Source organism: Suncus etruscus, chromosome 5, assembly GCF_024139225.1.
Source record: "Suncus etruscus isolate mSunEtr1 chromosome 5, mSunEtr1.pri.cur, whole genome shotgun sequence".
Classification (NCBI taxonomy): Eukaryota; Metazoa; Chordata; class Mammalia; order Eulipotyphla; family Soricidae; genus Suncus; species Suncus etruscus.
This window is the reverse complement of record NC_064852.1, coordinates 56649343-56669563: the sequence shown is the minus strand read 5'-3', so window position 1 is coordinate 56669563 and position 20221 is coordinate 56649343. Positions and strand designations below refer to the sequence as shown.

The following is a 20221-nucleotide window of genomic DNA, read 5'->3' as shown; positions in this document are numbered from 1 at the left end:
CTGGTATTTTAAGGGAAATATAAGATGATTACACATTTTCCCTCATTTATTTTTTAAGAACATGAATAGCAATAAGCACTCAATCTTCTGAATGGAGGTTTCCTTCGCCTTTTAAACTTACTTTAAATTATGAGTTAATAAAACTTATTGTGCTGTATTCACTCATTTTCTCACTTACAAACATTAAAATTTTTTTGCCATACATATAAAAATAAGCTATTGAATCACCTACTAAAACCATAACTTAAGTCAGGTGTTCTAGTCACAACTCTGATATATGTGGCATCACTACTCAACTTTCATAACCAATGCATTATTAGATAACATATCATCTCTTTCCTTGATTAAGTTTATCACTAGCCAATCCACATCTCTTCATAATTTTGTGGTCTCAATCCATGTCAAAGTCAATCAACAAAACCATCTTCCCAAATACAATTTTGAATGCCAGTCATTGCATCAAAGACAAAATGATACCTCTCAGATATGAGTTATTTAATTAAATTAGTCTACTAAACTCAATGAGAATGCTTTATTCTTTTAGGCATTGGTGATAGAAGTAATATGAAACAAAAAAGAATAAATATAAACACATGACTTGGCTCTTAAATACTGTTGTAGACTGGATAATGAGCCTTCAAAGATGTCTAAAACCTAATACTTTGAATCTGTGATTGGCAAAAGAGATTATGCAGATGTAAATTATAAGGTCCAGGTGTTAAAATAGGTAGATTAGGCTTGCTCTTCTTGAATATGAATCTTGCTTGTTTGTCTCATCTCTGTGTTTTTTTGCTTGCTTATTTCCACTCTGGAGAAGTTTGTATTAGACAGAGACCTTCTCTCATTCTCTCTCTGCTCATCTTTCTAAATATAGCACATTATCCTGAATTACAAGAGGAATGATCTAATTCCATAAACTCAAAGAATTACTCTTTGATGGAAGCACAGAAATATTTTCCACTAGGAAATTTCCACCAGATTTTATTCCAACAGGAAGAAGTCAGGGTATTTAAACTGAGAAAATATTTCAATATAACGCTGCCAGCTCTGAGATATATAATTTTATATCCTAAATCTATTAAGAGATCTCTAGGAATTTTGGGTAGTACCCAGTTAAGTCAAAATGAAGCTTTTCATCCTAGAATTAAAAGAATCCAGATTCTGCCAATTACTTTTACAAGTCTCAAAGTGAATTGTTCCTTTTGACTCCAGTAAGAGTCAAGCTGATTAAATTTGGGCTTTATCAAAACTTTGGACTTTTGATTCCTTGACCCATAGAAAATACTATGTGAGTTGCTAGAATATACTAAATTAATATAATTTACTATGTAAAAAGTAAGACAATGTGGGGCCAGAGAGATAGCATGGAGGTAAGGCATTTGCCTTGCATGCAGAAAGACAGTGGTTCGAATCCCGGCATCCCATATGGTCCCCTGAGCCTGCCAGGAGTGATTTCTGAGCATAGAGCCAGAAGTAACACTTGAGCACTGCCAGATGTGACCCAAAAACAAAACAAAACAAAAAAACAAACAAAAAAAAAGTTAAGACAATGTGCCTATGATAGATTTCCATGGAGGGTAATATAGTCTGTAAAGGAATACATCTCATAATTAAGAGAGGCAGTATCTGAAAACAATGACTAGTTTGGTAAAGTTTTGAAAGAATTTAGAGAGAAGATATTGAGTCTTTGAGAGACTTGGAGAAAAGACTGAACCTTACAGAAATCCTAAGAGTCTTACTGGCATTTTATGCAGAAAATTGAATTTGAATTGTCTATATAAAAATTGAATGACAATGTTAACATCTCAAAAAAGGTAAACAACACATCTGGGGCAGGTAGGACACTGTGAAAAGAACAGAGCAAAGAATGTTGGTTAGTACTAATAAGGCTTATGCCACACTGTGTTTTGAAAGTGTTCTTAGACAAACTTGATGGGCAGAGAGATGTATATGCAAAGAGAGAGAGGTGTATATGCACAGGAGGAGAGTGCCAGGTCAATGTCCCTTCTTTAATCAGAACATTTCTATTTAATAGTTTGAATTCAGAAACTGAAGTTCTGTAAAGCATTTTTTCTGAACTGAGAATCCATGACAGTGAGTGTAACAAAAGAAAACAAAACTGATCACTTAAAACAACATATTATCCTTGTATAGTTCTCAAGATTGGAGGTCTGAAATAAAAGTAGTAACAGTTGTGTTCCTCTGAAAGGACCAGGAAAAGATCCTTTTCAGATTTTCTCTCCTAACTTCTATTATAGAGCTTTGGCACATGAGAACATACTGCCATTCTCTATATGTTGTTATATGTTTAGTGCATGCCCATGCTCAAATCCCTTTAGAATTCCTGTGAAATGAATGGTTGTGTGTTCCACAATCTCCAGAGAGGAAAAGGGATTTCCATATCCCCTGTCCGGGTAGGACAAGAGATGCAGTTCTGGCAGCAATTCCAACACAGGAAATAATCCACACACAGCTGGGAAGGGACAGCAGGCCAGAAAACTAACAGCAAGGTGTTCATTCACAAAGCTACTTGCTCCACCACTTGGAACCTAAAACTAAGATGTCAGCTCCTCCTCCAGGCCTCCTGAGTAGCCTTTATTGTGATGAACAAAGCCCACTCTCAAGGGGAGGGGAAAGAGCCAGATGTGGAGGCAATGAGGAAACATCTTTTTAACAAGAAAACTAAAGGAACCAATTGAGAGACATCTCATTAGAGGGCAATATGAGGACCAATCCAAAGACCTCTGCCAACAATTCCAGTTCTTAGATTAGAGCTTCACCTACTGCAGCATGATGTCTCCTTAGCAAAATGTTTCTTCAATGACTGTATTTTCATATAAAGTCACTTTATTTGAGGGGAAGGTCATCCCCTGTGTTATCACTTTCCCAGATCCATATGCTAATCTCACCTGGATGGTCAAACCCACCCACAGCTGGGAGGGGTCTGTGGTTGATAATTAAGGTGTTGCCTGGGGGTAAGGGAGAGAAAAAGGAGAAGCAGCAAGGAATTATGGAGGGAACAGAGGAAAAAAAGCTGCTGGGAAAAGGCTTAGCATAGAAGTCATTTGAGGAAAATGCACATGGCAGCTAGGGGCTACAGGTGCCCAGGAGATAGGTCTCACCCTACTAACCCTAGAACTGTATATTTTATAATTAAACAACAACCCGGCAGTGCTCAGGGTTTTCTACTGACTCTGCACTCAGAAATTGCTCTTGGAAGGCTCACTGAAATATATGGGATGGCAGGGATCGAACCTGGGTCCATCCCAGGGTAGGCTGCATGCAAGGCAAATGCCTTACCGCAATGCTATCGCTCGAGCCCCTAAATAAGGTCACATCTTGATATTTAAAGCATCAACTTATTCATGGACAGTATTATTAAATTCATTACTATACTAAATGTAAGTTTGAAGATTTATTGAAGTAAACAGTAATTCTGATCTGCACTGAAAATTAAATCAATAGCTTACCTTTTTGAATGGGTCCACACATTAAATCCATACATACAATTTCCTAATAAGACTTGGTTGACAATTCTTCCTCCTTCAGGAAAAATCCATATGACACTCTATTTCTTGTAAGCAGATTTTAATATATTAAATATTATATTGGCATTTTTGTTGTAGTTATCAAACTGCTTAGTAACAACAGTATTAACAGCAGTATGAGCTTGAACCCAGTATCCATGACACATCTTAATCATCGTGAATGGAGAAACCTACCACACATCATGATAATACCTATATTAGCATATCTAAAATTCAAAACTCCATTTGAGTAAAACCGTAAATTTAAAGTTAAATGAAGACTTATCTCCATAGAATTATATTTCTAGTACGTTTTAATTTAAGGAAATGGGTTCACACCAAAGACCTCATTAAAAACTACCATGAGAACACAACACGTAACTTGAATTAATGTTCTGAGAACTGACTTCCAACCAAAAGAAACTGGAAAACTGCTACCTAGAATTTATATGGCAGTTTTAGGTACCAAGAAGCAGCTAAGAAAAATGCACTGTTCTTTCCAGGGCAGTCTCCTCCAATGTCTTCCTTCAATTGGAGTCTTCCTCCAATGGAAGACTTGGATCTGATTTTAACCTGTATCTTTTTCTACTTAATTTGTCCTTTTTTCCATAGCTCATATACATAAATTATAATTAGGAATTTGTTATTTTCAAAAGTATATGTTTCTCATCATTATAATACTAATTTTTTTTGCAGAACAATGTTCTGCAGAAATAGAAAAAAAATTCCAAGAAACTTATTTTTGAAGTTTTATATTACTTTTGTCATAGTCAAGAATTATTGTTTACAGAGACTTTTTTAAAAAAAAGTCATTTAATTACTGTACTGAAAATTCACATAAAGCACTGTGCTAAAGATTAAAGATCTGTATGAAAACATTTTGAATTTAAAAAAGCACTGTATCCACATTTACAAGAGTTATGGCATCTATGTTGAAAAGAAATTGCCCTATGGAAAGTAGAAGTATAAATATAATACTTTAAGCCATAGATTCACAATTTTTGAAAAAGAAGTAGAACATTTATTTATCTTTGTAAATATAGTGCTATTATGAGAAGAAAAGTATCAAAATGATCTATAAAAGCCCTAAGTTATGTCTAAACACCTTAGGGGCTGTAATTTAATACTGATCAAATTCACCATTAAATAACCCATGTTACTCTTAAGAAAATGTTAAATTGATTTTCTTGATGAAATATTTTTCAGCAGTTTAGGAATAATATTCTATTGAAATATTATATCTTCACAATATAAAGTCTTTGAGAAGACAAGCCAGGAAATCAAGAACTTTAAAGTCACTCTGTTCTCCTTAAATTATTTTCTTTAGTTAAAATAATTGTGTGTGTGTGTATATATATACACACACACACAATTATTTTATATATATATATACATACATATATATATGTATATATATCTGTATATATATACATATATATACATATATATATATATACACATATATATAAACCAAGGGTTTTGCAATAATTATGAGGCCCCAAACAGTAATATATTATTGCTCCCATGTAAGAAAATTCATTATTGTGATGGTACTGTGAAATAATGACATTACTAGAGAGCTAAGGTGATATTTTTTTTTTACCTCCACAAAAGGAGAAATATAAAAAGAGTTCCTTTCCTAGGAATTTGGTTATTATGCTGTATCTCAACAGAAGCAGAAGAAAACATTTTTTTTTTTTGGTTTTGGGCCACAAACAGTGACACTCAGGTGTTACTCCTGGCTATGCTCTCAGAAATCACTCCTGGCTTGGGGGGCTATATATGTTGCCCAGGATCTAAAGTGGTCTTTCCTAGGTCAGCCTCATGCAAGGCAAACACCCAACTGCTGCACCACTGAGAAGCAGAAAATTTTCTAAAGTGGTCGACTATCTTACATTAAAAAAAAAAAAAGCCATAAATTAAGTTTCACAACCCTTAAAAGTTCAAAAGAAAGCACCCCAAACAGCACTTTGAAAATTCAAGAGAGTTGAGGAATTATCCAGAAGACCAGGTCCAGAATTTCCATTACCCCTGCCTTGATCTTAATGGTCATATATGTATTGTTGCCCTCAAAGCAAAAACAGTTACTTTGACTTTAAATGTGAACAGAGCCACTGGGGAACTGAGCCCAAATCCTCATAGTTCAAAGACTCTGAACTGTCTTAATTCACAGGAATTTCCTGTATACCTGAGCAGCATGAAAGTAAGCAATGACAGAGATCCAGAAGAAAGTGACTCAAATAAATAACTTAACAAAAATTCTCAGATATTGGGGCTATAATAATATTACAGTATGTATAGATCTTGCCTTGTAGTACAGTGATCCAGGCTTGATTTCCTGCACTCCATATGATTTCCAGAGCACTACCAGGAGTAGTTCCTGAGCCAGGAGATACCTCTGAGCATTGTCATGGATGGCTCCCAACCCCAGTTTTTTAATTCTTATATATTTTTCAAAAACGTATTAGTATATCTGCTTAATACTAATAGTTATTGATCAACATTAAGTCAAGTTTGTATTTTGGCTTGAATAAAATTTGTGCAAACATTTTTGATAGTGATACTGAGATAACTTTGATATTTATCCATGTGTGCCTGAAAAGATTTAAGAGCAGTTTGTTAACATTGTTAGTTTCATTTAAATATTTTACATTTTTGTTAACCTTCATTTTTATTTCAAAGGTATTGTGAGTATCATTTATCACTTACGTAAATACCTTGAATTTTCATTTTTTTCCTCAAGTAGTCATTACATTCAATAAATTTAATTTGAAAGAACCTGTTATTTAGAAGCAGCCTTAAAAAGTAGAACCTTTTCTTATGTTTCTAGACTGAATAATTTATTTGTTTTGTAAACTGGGATTCTCAAAACTTTTATGCCTTGAATATAGACAAACCTCAACTGAGCAAAACAAGCATCAGTTGAACACCTACATTAAGCATAGTGATGCCTAAGAAAACAGACAATATAAAGAAAGTCAAGTAGAACAAACAAAGAGAGAACAATTCTCAGCCTGGAGGCAAAAATCCAATTTCAAGGGGTTCATTGTGTACAGATCAAAGCTGTGAGAAAGCAAAGCTAGGAAAAGATATTTGTGGAAGCAGGTAAATATGTTTTCATGAAGAATAAATTAATTCCTTAAAACAAGATATGCCACCTATCCACAAAAACAACTCTAATGCTAAAGGGTTTAAAACTTCCTCTAAACTGCTGCCTTATTTTTATTTTTCATTTTAAATATATCTATAGGAAAAGGAAGATATGAGAAGTCTTTTCCTTTTCATGCAAGTTCTCTCCTTTTTAGCCTGTGCTAAAAAGTGAATAATAATAAATCACTAGGAAAACCCAAATTATGATTATTCTTTATAATATAGAAACCAAAGCATAGAGTTGTTAGTGTTTAAGTCAGAGTTTGCTTCTAATATTTTCTATTACCATACTCACTGCAAATCAAGCCCATTCCTAGCAAGTTTCTGAAGTTCCCAAAGACTTGCAGTCTATTTTACTGCCTGCACTGATCTGGATGGTGCATTAACAGTGGAATAAATACTTTGATGAATTTGCCCAAATAAAAATTTAAAGCATGAGCTATAGAACAGGGTGGCATTGACAACTGGAAATTAACTAAGTTCTTTTAGAGGAAAACTATGGGAAAATAACTTAATATGTAATGGTTGGTGCCTAGACCTATTGAGATAGCTCAAAGAATTGGGAGTGCATGCTTTGCGAAGAGGATTACTAGCTCTGATACCAGACACCACCAGGCCTATGAACATTACAGGAACAACTCCCAAGCAATGTGCTTAGGGTAGTCCTTAATCACTCTTTGGTGTATCACCTCCCTCAAAAAGGATACTTTACAAAAATTTGGAATTGAGTTTTCATATGACCAAACAAACACAAAGAGCCAAAAAATTATATTCAGAAAATACATTACTCTGGTTTCCCATGGTTTATCAGCACAATTCACAATTCCAAGTCTTGTAATCAACCCAAGTGTCTAAGAACAGATGCCTTCATAAAGAAACTATAACACATGTAAGCAATGGACTATTACTCAGAAAAAAAAAGATGAAATAGTTCAATTTGATGCTACATGGATAGATCTAGGGAATATCATGCTGAGTGAAGTTACTCATAAGAAGACAGATAGACACAGAATGACAGAATGACCTCTCTCATATGTAAGATATAAAGAAATATAATGGCTTAATAACAAGAGCCCAAGGACAGTAGAAACTGAAATTTGGTGTTCAGTAGGAAGCTTACAATGACTGGGAGATTTGGGGATGGGAAGATAGCATCTGAACAGTGATGGAGGAACACTCTGGAAAAGGGTGTGGTGCTGGGACATTTTGTGTATGAGACCAACTGCTGTGACAGGTTTACTCTTAAACTGGTTATCTATGGATCCTCAAAGAGCTCCCAGAATAAAAAATTGATTCCCCTAGGAAGGGGAAGGGATCTTGGTAATATTTATCCGTGGCAACTAATCCACAAAGACAGGAGGGTAAAAAGGCAAGAAGTCGGATGCAGAATCCTTTGTCAGTCTGCTAGCTGCTCCAAAACTCCAGAGCCTGCCAGTTAGCTGGCCAAAAGACCCTGAGCACCTCGCTCAAAAACTATTTATTGGGCTCTCAATAGCGCCCCCACCTGAAGGTCAGAGGTGAAACAACAGGCAGGGAGAAGGATATTATAGAGAAATTTATAAAAAGCTACCATATATAGGGCCCGGAAAGATAGCACAGCGGCGTTTGCCTTTGCAAGCAGCCGATACAGGACCAGAGGTGGTTGGTTCGAATTCCGGTGTCCCACATGGTCTCCCGTGCCTGTCAGGAGCTATTTCTGAGCAGACAGCCAGGAGTAACCCCTGAGCACCGCCGGGTGTGGCCCAAAAACCAAAAAAAAAAAAAAGCTACCATATATAACAACCAACCATTAATGGAATTACAAGTCATGGTGCTGAAAATAAAAGAACAAAATTGTAAAGGTAAAAATTGAAAAATATATATGCATTTATTATACATGTATGTATAAATACATCATTATGTATACATTATATCTTATGTCCTTTTATCAAATAACTATATATTTATATATAATATAGACAATGCCCCAAAGAAAGAGTGTAAAATATCTTTCTCTGAGACATTGTCTATATCAATATGCTAGGACTTGGATATTAATGGTACAAAATAAAACTAGATGATACAAAGTATTAGAAAGGACAGAGCAACATTTGTCAATTTATTGTGGTTTTATTTCCATCCATTAGGAGAAGCAAAGTCTAGAGATGTATATGGTTATCACAGCTGAAGAGTGACACATGCATCGAAGAAGTAAATGAAGTGCCTCAAAATATACAATGTAGTCTGTCCCCCCAAAATCAAAATCAAAATATCAATAATAGCAAAGGAAATAAAACTTTATGATATACAGTAGCAGTAACTCTAAGGCAGTGCTGATTAAACTAATATTACACAACACTTTTGGAAGGCAATTTAGCATTTTATATGATAATATTCAATCTGTTCATAGCCTATGACTCAGAGATTCTACTTTAAGAGATACCTTCAAGAAACTTATAGGACTCACATTCAATGTTATTTATACAGCTGATCAAATTTCTATCAGTAGTTGAATGTATAAGATGAAGTAAGCAAATGATATTAAACAGCTGTGAAGATGAAATGATTACTTGCTTGCAGATAAATAGGTAGAGAGAAAAAGAGATTACATGATATATATGAGGTTGGATCATAAAATACAGAAGGTTTCTCTCTTGTGTCACAAAGATTGAAATAACAATCAGATAATAAACATCTTCAAAACAAATTTCTTTCCTCAATTACTTTCTATTACTAATATTCATATGCTTTGCATTTTGCATCCTGAAGAGACAAACTCATATTAGGAATTTCAAAGCCATTTATTTTTCCAGAAAGGAAAGTCTTTCCATTATAATGATTTTTAAACTAGGTTCTTAGTCTTTTTTTTTCAGTTCTACTTATTTGAAACTACATATTTAGGGGTTGAATTTTGTTTTTACTCATCACTCACCACATATGCAAGTGTCTACATTAGACTGGATGCCTTGCTTGGTGCTATAAAAAAAACTACAGAAGGACTGTGGTCTTTGCTTTCTAGGCTGTCTGATGAATTAAGGAGTATTCTCTGGCAATACTAAATAAGGTGCTGCATAATAGAAGTAATAAGATGGTCTGCATCAAGAATGATTTGCTGAGAAAGCAATAATTAAATAATAATTAAAGAAGGCAATAACCATGCCAAGCACTGGGAAAACAGGAACACAGAAATACAGAATTTCATTGCACATGATATAATAAAAGCATTATTATAATACAATCTAGATTTCTTGATTTAGACTTACAAAATTATTATTAACTTACATAATTTTCCCTAGGTCTTTGAATTATGTATTGTCCTAGGTATATTTCCCATATCTTAAAATCAAACACAAATATTCATCCAAGGATACTAAAGACAGTTTCATTTTTGATTCATTCATTGAAATCACTTTTTACATTTAAAATCTTTACATTTCGAAACAGCTCACATTACTCAAGATATAAAAATGTCTTTTATGTCACCATAGCCTTGAACCCTTTTCAAAATTCATCACATATATAACCTGAAGAACTGAGTTACAGCTATCAGAAAACTTTAAAAATTGAAATCTGGTTTTAAGAAGCTGACATTTCTCCAGCTTATGATATAAAATATGTTTTTTTTTCATTTTGCGGCTTCTGCCAGTCAATTTCTCATATATCCTTTCTGAAAGGGTTTATAATCACCAGGTCATATTATATGTAGCAAGATTACCTGGAAATGTCTGCAAATAAAATATGAATAACTTGAGTCATAAGCTAACTCATAATTTTATTTCAAAAGTTTTTTCGGTGGCTCTCTAGAACTTTTACTCTGTTTTGAAAGTCACAGATTATAGAGAGAACCCACACTGCCCAGGGGATTGATAGCACAAAACTTTAGGCACCTACTTTGCTTATAATTGGTCCTATCCAATTCCCAACACCATATGGTCCTATGAGAATCAATAGCAAGGTACTGCCAAGGAATGTCCCAGAACAACACAAGGATTTTTTCCCCAGTACTACATGGCCATGTAGTATTATATTTTGGGGAACATCACATTCAACCACTAGCCCTATTGACAAGAATTGCCAGGAGGAGTTCCTCAAGTTTCAGCAAAAAAACAAACTACCCTAAACTCTGGCCTCTCTCAGAAATCCTCTTGCATAATAGAGATGCAATGTAACACTGCCTTATTATTATAAGGCATGTGAAATCTGTTAAAATGTCCTAATCTAGAGGAAGAAGCTTTCCTTCATTTTTCTTTTATTGTATTTATTAAAGATAAAAGATAAACTGATAAACTTATTATGGGCATCATTTCAAAATATACATAAGTCAAACCATTATTTTTAAACTATGCAGTGATATTTATTTTTAAACTATACAGTGATATAACAGAATTAAAGTTGATATAATTATCTTAACAATATAGGGGAAAATACATAAAAGCAATCGAGTCATTGGATGATAAAAATTTGTGTGGCATTTTATATGTGATAGCACAGCAATAGGCTTTGCCTTGCATGTGACTAACCCAGGACAGAGCTGGGTTTGATTCCCAATGTTCCATATTACCCTGAGCCTGAGAGGAGCTATTTCTGAGTGCAGAGCTAGAAGTAACTCCTGAGAACAGCCAGGTGTGGCTCAAAACAAACAAACAAAAAATAAAACAACACAAAATGATTAAAAAACTATTCAATATGTATCTGTGCCATAAAGTAAATAAATATTAAGATAACGAATTAATAAAACTCATGAAAGACATGAAAACTGTAAGTCACTATCAAGAAAAATTGAAAAAAAAAGAAATGTAAAAATATAAAAAATTTCACTGTTATGACTTAGAATGATTAGCATTTATAAAATAAATATTTATCCAAAGCAATTCAGATTTAATGCAATCCCCACTACAATTCATACAAAAAAAATTTTTTTTTGGTTTTGGGGCCACACCTGATGACCCTCAGGAGTTAGACCTGGTTATGCACTCAGAAATAGCTCCTGGCTTGGGGGAACCATATGGTACACCAGGGCAGGGATTGAACCCAGGTCCATACTGGGTCAGCTGTGTGCAAGGCAAATGCCCTAAAGCTGCGCTATCGCTCCAGCCACTCAAATAAAATTCTTCAAGGCCATAGAATAAATATTACAAAAATTTGTATGGAACTTGAAAACATTGCAAATAGCCACAGAAATCTAAAGGAAGACAAAGATGTAAGAGATAACATTCTCTGACTGAAAAAGATAAAACATATGAGAGAGAACATAAAGCAAATTAAAAGAAAGCAGACACTCAGAATAATCATTTAGATTAAGAGTCCATATGTAAACCCTGGGGTATTTAATGGCAGTTAAATTTTGATGAAGGAGTTATGAGAATATAGTGGAGAAATAAAGAGCTCTTCAACAAATGATATAGGGAAAAATCATATTAAAATATATTTAAAATTGAATCATCATACAAAATGATAACTCAAAAAAAACCAAAGGCCTTGATCTTGATGTACTTCTAAACCTGAAAATTAAGTTGAGGAGAGCATAAGTGGAACTCAGTGATTTTAAACTCAGCAGTATCTTCAGTGATTTATTTGCAAGAGAAGCCAAAACCAACTACTGGGACCCTATCAAACTGAAATGTGTCTGTACTATGATAAAAACACATGGCTAAAATAAGAAGATATCCTACTGAATTGGAAAAAAAATATTTGCATGCCAAATATCTGACAAATTGCCAATATCTTATATGTATAAAACACCTCTAAAATTCAACAATAAAATTAACTGATTGAATAAACTGATCAAAGTGGCAAAGAAAAATAGTTATATGACACTTATATCAGTGAAATGCAAATCAAAAGTACAATAAGTCATCACCTATTCCCAGTGGCAATGAGCATATTAAAAACATCATAAGTAGTAAAATGATCATTTTTCTTTCACTGGGATTTTAAACTATAAGAATAAGCAGTTGTCGGGGCCGGGCGGTGGCGCTAAAGGTAAGGTGTCTGCCTTGCCAGCACTAGCCTAGGACGGACCGCGGTTCGATCCCCCGGTGTCCCATATGGTCCCCCAAGCCAGGAGCGACTTCTGAGCGCATAGCCAGGAGTAACCCCTGAGCGTCAAACGGGTGTGGCCCAAAAACCAAAAAAAAAAAAAAAAAAAAAGAATAAGCAGTTGTCAACTACCCCCCTCACCTTGAAGAAGGCTATAAGCACAGGATGTTCTCATCAAGATGGGCCCAAGATGTGGGCTAATGCCTCTCAGAAACACCTAGGGGAGGATGTTCCCACCAATATGGCCAGAGATGGCAAAAATAGTTAAACAATAAGAGGTTAAGGTCATGACTTAGGTTCTAGAAGAAAAACTACAAAGTGTGCTTAGAATAGATACCAGGTGGCTGCTTGCAATGTTTTTTTAATATAATTTTTATTTTAATTATAGTGGCTTACATATCATTCACAGTAATATTCCAGGTACATATTTACATTAAATCAGGGGAATTCCCACCACCGAATTGTCCTCCCACAACCGCTCCCATCCTGCCTCCCATATCCTCCACTCTCCCCCCGAGGGGGTGCTAGAATGCATGGTCCCTTCTGTGTCTAGTTTATTACTTAGTGGTCTTATAACTGTTTGGTCTTGGTGCCTCCATTACTGCCCCCTCTAATTGGGAGGCGGGACTAGAAAGTTCAAGTTATGTGGTTTTGTTTGAGGAAGAGAAAGGTAATATAATGGGGTAAAAATCAACTACGCGGACTATGAGCAGAGTCATTCTAGAGGCTCTCATCCTTGGTTTGAGGGACGAAGGGGAAAAGAAGGTGAAACACCACAACAGTTCAAAAAGAGGAATCAAATAAGATATCCAGTGAGCACTGCAGCAATAAAAATATGCACCACATAGTTGTCATGGTCTTGAGATAGAAAATATGACAAGGCGCAAAGAGGAAAAAAGAAAAGAAGAAAGAAAAAGTAAATATATAACTAAAAAAAGGACAACTACTTCAATATCTACCCCAAAACAAAGAAATCAACAAAAACTAGATAAAAATAATAATAAATTTAAAAATTAAAAATTAAAAAAAGAAGGATTATTTAGTGTTTTTTGTCTCTTCTCCCCTGCCCTCTGCATAGGCACAGTAAATATTGGGGTAATCCGAAACGGGAATCCCAGGTTCCATCTGAGTTTTAGCGCAAGGACCAAGACCACTAACCACAGAAGACAGATTAATATGACATTGAGGAAACAGAACTTCTAAAATCTAAAAATCTAAAAAGAAAGTTTTCATCATAAGTTCCACTCCTTGACCTGTGCACAGACTGAGAACTCTAGATAGAGGTCTGTTTTTAACATCCAGATCGGAGCAGAAGTCTTCCATAAGGCACAAAAACACCAAGGGGCGAGTAAATGAATGTGAAAGGAGTCTATAGATAATCCCATGACAATATATACCAAGGGTAGAGAAACCCTGTATCTCTTAGGCTGCTTGAAATGTTAAGAGAATGTTAAGACTGTAATCATATATATATATTTTGATTATATATACATCTTGAATATTTGATATTTGATATCAATATCAATTTGGTATATATCTTGAATATTTGATTGAGGTCCTTGTCTAAGGTCCACTGCATTGGACAGGCATGCATCCCAGTTAGCTGAAATTTAAAAGTTTCTATTGCAATTAAATTATCAAGGTTGGTTTTTGAGTTTCATGATGTGGGGGAAGCTTGATTCTGGACTTAACAAAACTAGTTCATACATTATGGAAAATGTATGTATGGAGAGTTCTCTAAAAATTAAAAACAAAACTATCATATGATCTAGCAATTTCACTCCTTAGAAGTTTCCATCTTTATTTTTTGCGGGGGCTACCCCTGGCAATATTTAAAGTTTATCCCTGATTTAATCCGTGTGCTCAGGATCACTCCTAGTATTTCTTGAGAACCATGTGGTGTATCAGGGACATAATTAAGGTCAACTGCAAGCAAGTACCCTAGCCCTTATACTTACTCTCCAGTCCTAATATATGCCTTTAAAATATCTATGTTCAGCTATTCACTCAGAGCTATTAATTTGCATTTTTATAGCAGCTTTGTTTTGCTGATAATCTGTTCCTTTCATAACAAAGAGGCACTCCTCCAAAAGAATGGATTTCTCAATGTATGGGTCAAAAATTTGTACTCAGTACCAATACTGTTTTTTCCCCTGCAGAGTAGTCACATATATCAAACATTGTCCAACAACTGAGAAAGCTGCCCCCAGAAGCCCTGAAGCTAAAGAGCCATACTAGTAATTCTTCTTTCTGTTCTTCATTGTTAATCTCATAAAACTATATATAGAACCTAGTTCTAGAACCAGTATCCTGGCAAATAAGAAAAATGTACCATCATCTGTCACAGCAGTACATGCATACAATAGTTTAAACAGCATAAAATTGAGACAAAGACCTCTGAACAAATTTTAGCCATCTTGTGTAACTACTCTGAACTTTAAGTGTCAAGGTTCACTGCAATAAACAGAAACATAGCATGTTAAATGCTCTGAATTCTGTTCCGTTTCTAAAATTCCAACACCGCTTTGATCTTGAAACTTCCATCAAAATGTGTTCCAGTAAATCTCATTCTCACTAATCAAGAAGGAAATCTTTTCTTTCCCAATTAGGTCCAATTGCACAGATGAAGCAGTGCATCTGTTTGCTTTTCAAAAAGACTTGCCCAGGGGATTATAGAGTTTACTGACTTAACAACTAGATTTAACAATCTATCTCTTCTTCCTGAGGCACATTCTGCCATCTTTTATCTGCAGTTATACACAGCTATCCTTTTGTGACATTAACCCAGGACTGTTGCTGCAAGAATCCACTGTGTTTGCTGCCTGCAGGACTTCTGATAGAAGTTTATTATGACTGCTGAGCCTGAAGCAGTTGCCACTTAGTTATTTATGTGTGTTGCATGCATGAGTGCATATGTAGGGGTGTGTGTATGTTAGTGTGGTGTAGTCTATATCTCATACGCATCTATTCATCTCACCAAAGGGTACTACCATAAGAGGTAAAAATCTATTTCCAGTTCAAAAAATAGGATCCCTTTGGAGCCTTTGTAAAACTAATCAGATATGAAATGGACATGCAGGGTTTAGAGGTAATAGCTAATACTTAGATGTGGCTGACACAGTGAGGCATTGCAGGGGTTACCAAACATAAAGTATTACTCAGAAATTCAGGATTGTTTGTAAAGCAGTGAACAAACTAACAAATTCACAATAATCTTTGTATTATCCTCAACTTATAGTACGAAGAATCTGCAATCACTGGACACTGGGTTTTTAGAACATTTTTTTCTTTGTTTTAAATTATTATAGTATGGTCTGGACTATAACAACACACAATAACTCTGGATGATTCACACAACTCATTGTAAAGTAGCCCAAAAATGGGAATTTTCAAAAGAAAAACCATAGGTCAACTATATATTTTATTTGCCTTTGGAAGCTTTTCACAAAAAGAGAGAGAAGTAGAGTGTAACAGTAGTTTGAAACTTGGGCTTTGGGGTCAAAAAACGTTAAAAAAAGAAAGGCAGCTCTGCCACTTCCTATCTGAAGAACTTGAGAAAGTTATTTAATTTGTCTGAGTAGAACAAGGATATATCAATAATTGTTACCTTGATAGATATGAACCTTGTATAGTACTCATGCAGAAAAAGTAATCTATAATTAGCCTTATAATCATTATCTACTGTATATTGTTTTTTCTATCATTGTGAGCACCCCTAAATATACATAACAAAGACCCTTTCCCAGTGCCTTCAGACATCACTAGTTCCTTTATAACTCTCTTATTCAATGCTGTGTTCATATTTTTGCAATAGAAAGAATAAAAGAAAAAGTACAACTAATGCCTCAATCTAAAAACAATCCCCTTAATATTCTAATATCTTTGAGAATATTCAGAGTAGGGTTTTGAAGGCTACTGAAAGGTTACCACTCAGGCAATGATGAAGTAAATGAGTATTCTGAAGCCATCTGTAATCTTCTCTTCTAAACTTCTTTTCTTTATAGTCTTTATTTAGGTCTCACTTTAGTTTTTGTTTTCATTTTGGCTCTGAGACATTTCCTAAAATAGGAAGAGCCTGTCTCTAGTTAGATTATGCAAAATTTTACTATTTCATTAACAGTGATGTTTATTCTAATACTTTTCACATTAGTAAGGATGGGTGAACAATTTCAATATCTATCTCCCTATAAATGGGGTAAAGAATATTATATATATATATATATATACATATATATATACATAATATTTATAGGGGCCAGTGAGGTAGCACTAGAGGTAAGGTGTCTGCCTTGCAAGTGCTAGCCAAGGAAGGACTGCGGTTCGATCCCCAGGTGTTCCATATGGTCCCCCCAAGCCAGGGGCAATTTCTGAGCACTTAGCCAGGAGTAAACCCTGAGTGTCAAATGGGTGTGGCCGAAAAAAAAAGAATATTTATATAAATGCACTGAAAATAATTTATTCTTAAAATAAGAAAGAGCTTTGAGTACATTAAACTATGTTAAGTAAAAATATTCCACATATTATTTTTCTACTTATTTTAAGTATCAAAATAATCAAATTAATAGAATCAAAATATGGATTGGTAGTTGCCAAGGGAGAATAGAAAGTTACTAACAAATGAGATTAATGTTCCTGTTAAATGTAAAATACATTGTGTCTACAGTTAATTATTTAATTATACCTAAAAAAAACTCATAGGATAATAGATATCTAAGTGATTTTAGCAAAAATAGATAATTTTTTAAAAACACACACACATATATCTCTTTGTTTAGTCTCTCATATAAAAAACTTTCTAAGACTAACAAACTAAATTTAGTATGCAAAAGTCAAATTATACTTTAATAGATTAATATATTATCAAGTTAAATATATTTATAAATTTAACAATGCAGAAAAATGAAATCATCAAAACAAATTAATTTATAATGCATGAATATTAGTACTTGAGCAGGTTGGTAGAGAGATATTGGAAACATTTGGATGTAAAGCATTTTGAAAGCATGCCTTATAATACAAAAAAGGCAACAATCTTGGAGGTGAGGATACAGCTAAGTAGTAGAGGATTTGCCTTGCATGAACAATCCCTGAACTTGATCCTGGCACTGCCAAAGTAAAATAAAATAATAAAGCCAAAAACTCTTCTTCACACTGTAAAATTGAGCCCATGAAAGTACTCTACCACAGTACAGGGTTAGGTCTGGTGTCATAATGTTCTGTGTCATGGCAAATACACTCCATCTGCAACTGACTTGAGGAAAGGAACTCCGTTTGGATTATAGAGGCTGTTTTAAATGAATGTGGCTCCCTCTTCTGGCAAAAAAACCTAAATCAATAATAATCTGAAAAAGAGAATGAGTTTCTTCTCTGGAAAAAAACAGAAATATTTGTCAACACAATGCTCCTAATAAACATTTGGTATGACAATAAATAAACGTATTATTGTTCTTTGATCCTAAAATTAATGATAAATGATATGGCACAATGATCCAAAAAAGATGTTCATTTAATAAAAGAGAAAAGAAAAAAAAATCTTGCTCTGAAATAAAGCAAAATGAGGAACTAACAGAAATTCACCAAGGGCTATGTAAAGGGGAAATTTGGAATTAAAATAGCTGTGTTTTTCTTTATAAGAGCCAGGCTTTATATTTTTAATTTTATCAATAAAGCCAATTTTTATAAAAACTATATGAAGATATGGAAGTTGAGATATCTAAATAATATACAGAAATATTACCACTGAATGTTATGGGAGTCAAATAATTGCATTAATGGCCAAGTATCTATTTGACATCTTGATTTTTCATGAGGTCAATCTTACACTGAAAAAGTTTTTCATAATGCATCTGTATTTAATTCTTTTAAGCAGATTTAAAAATAAAATATTTTAAATAAATATTTACGCCCAACTTACATAATTCTTTAATAAATACATAGAAAGTCTACTTAAAAGTGGTATCAATTATCTATACTTGAGAACATTACCAGCAATTTAGAATTATATACTGAGAATACATAAATATGCCATTTCCAAAATAAATCCTAATAATCTGAATACTAGAGAAGTCTCAGGATGTGGTTAATCACAAATAAAAATAAAGCAAAAATAATATAACGCTACATTCAAAATGTAAGTTCATTTAGACTCTCCTCTGTCATATACACACACATACAACTAAACACTTAACACTTCACTGGTTACTAAATTATAGTTATCCTTGAATGATCCCAATATTTCTGTGTCATAAATTCTGACACTTTCTAGAGGGTACAAACCAGATTTATCATATCTTTATAATGAGTTTCAGTGTAGGAATGAATTAACTGTGCTTCCATGCAGAAGACTCAAATTTAAAGGGGTAAAGAGATACATCTTCACATAAGAGGCAACTGCAATGTCCTGGGTTCTATTTTTTTATTGGTGATAGCTTATCTTTTACATCTATTTCCAATAAAGATTAAGAAAACTTTATTTGGGGCCAGAGAGATAGCACAGCAGGTAGAGTATTTGCCTTGCATGGGGCCAACCTGGGTTTGATCCCTGGCTTCTCATATGGTCCCCCAAGCCTGCCAGGATTAATTTCTGAGAAATTACTCATAATAAATTACCCTTGAGCCAGAAATAACTACTGAGTGACACCAGGTGTGCACCCCCCCAAAAAAAAAAGAAAGAATACTTTATCTGGGGATGTCAGGAGTTTAGGAACAGGATACTGCAAAAGACAATTTGGCTAGATGTCAGATTTTCTATTTAGTCTTTTCAAGAAGTGTACTGCAACTCTGGGGGGAGCTGAAAGAAAGGAAATAGATAGCAAAGTAGCAAGTATCATTTATATCCCCTATATTAAATATTTATTAAAAATTTAGAAACCACAAAAGGAATCAAAAAAAGAAGAAAAGGTGAATATTTTTCTTTAGTGATCAAAATTGCATGTGATTAATATTGGAAAAGAATCATTAATTGAAGAATATATATGAATGTTATGAGTTTTAAAAATTCTCCTTTTCAGATCACACTACCCAGAAGCCCATGTTAACATTTATCATTATTTTCCCTTTGTTCTTTTCAGCTTATACATCACTATAAATTCCTCAGTCTTTCCTTGATTTTTGCAACTTTGATAATCATGGTATTAGACAGTTATTTTATAGAATGAGAATCATTTTATGAGATTCCCTCATGCTTTTCAATTATTGAACTAAGTCTGAATATTAAGGTAATGAATAAACTTTACCCACATCCCAAACAATGGGATGTCAAAGCATTATATCAAGAGGTTCAGGATACATCTATATTTCTTGCTGGAGAGGGAGCCTCTATCTTAAAAGGGTGATTTTATTTCAATCCCTAAGTTGAGGTCTACTAAGTTGATGATATCTATAGGTTTCTCAACTATAAAGACCTTTTTGTTATTGTTGTTGTTGTTGATGTTGTTCATTATATAGTCTGAATGATAAGCTTTGAAATTACTTCCACCAAACTTCTTTCCATTGCTTTTAGGTATCCATCAAAATAAACTCATAAA

At 34.1% G+C, this 20221-nt stretch overlaps 1 protein-coding gene and 1 pseudogene across 1 annotated transcript in view; one reads left to right on the top strand and one right to left on the bottom strand.

Annotated features, from left to right (window-relative positions):
* Positions 1-20221, bottom strand: part of NCKAP5 (NCK associated protein 5) — a 564957-nt gene that overhangs the window by 518508 nt on the left and 26228 nt on the right. The gene's annotated exons all lie outside the window — the stretch shown is intronic.
* Positions 17699-20221, top strand: part of LOC126009360 (60S ribosomal protein L18-like) — a 28417-nt pseudogene continuing 25894 nt past the window's right edge.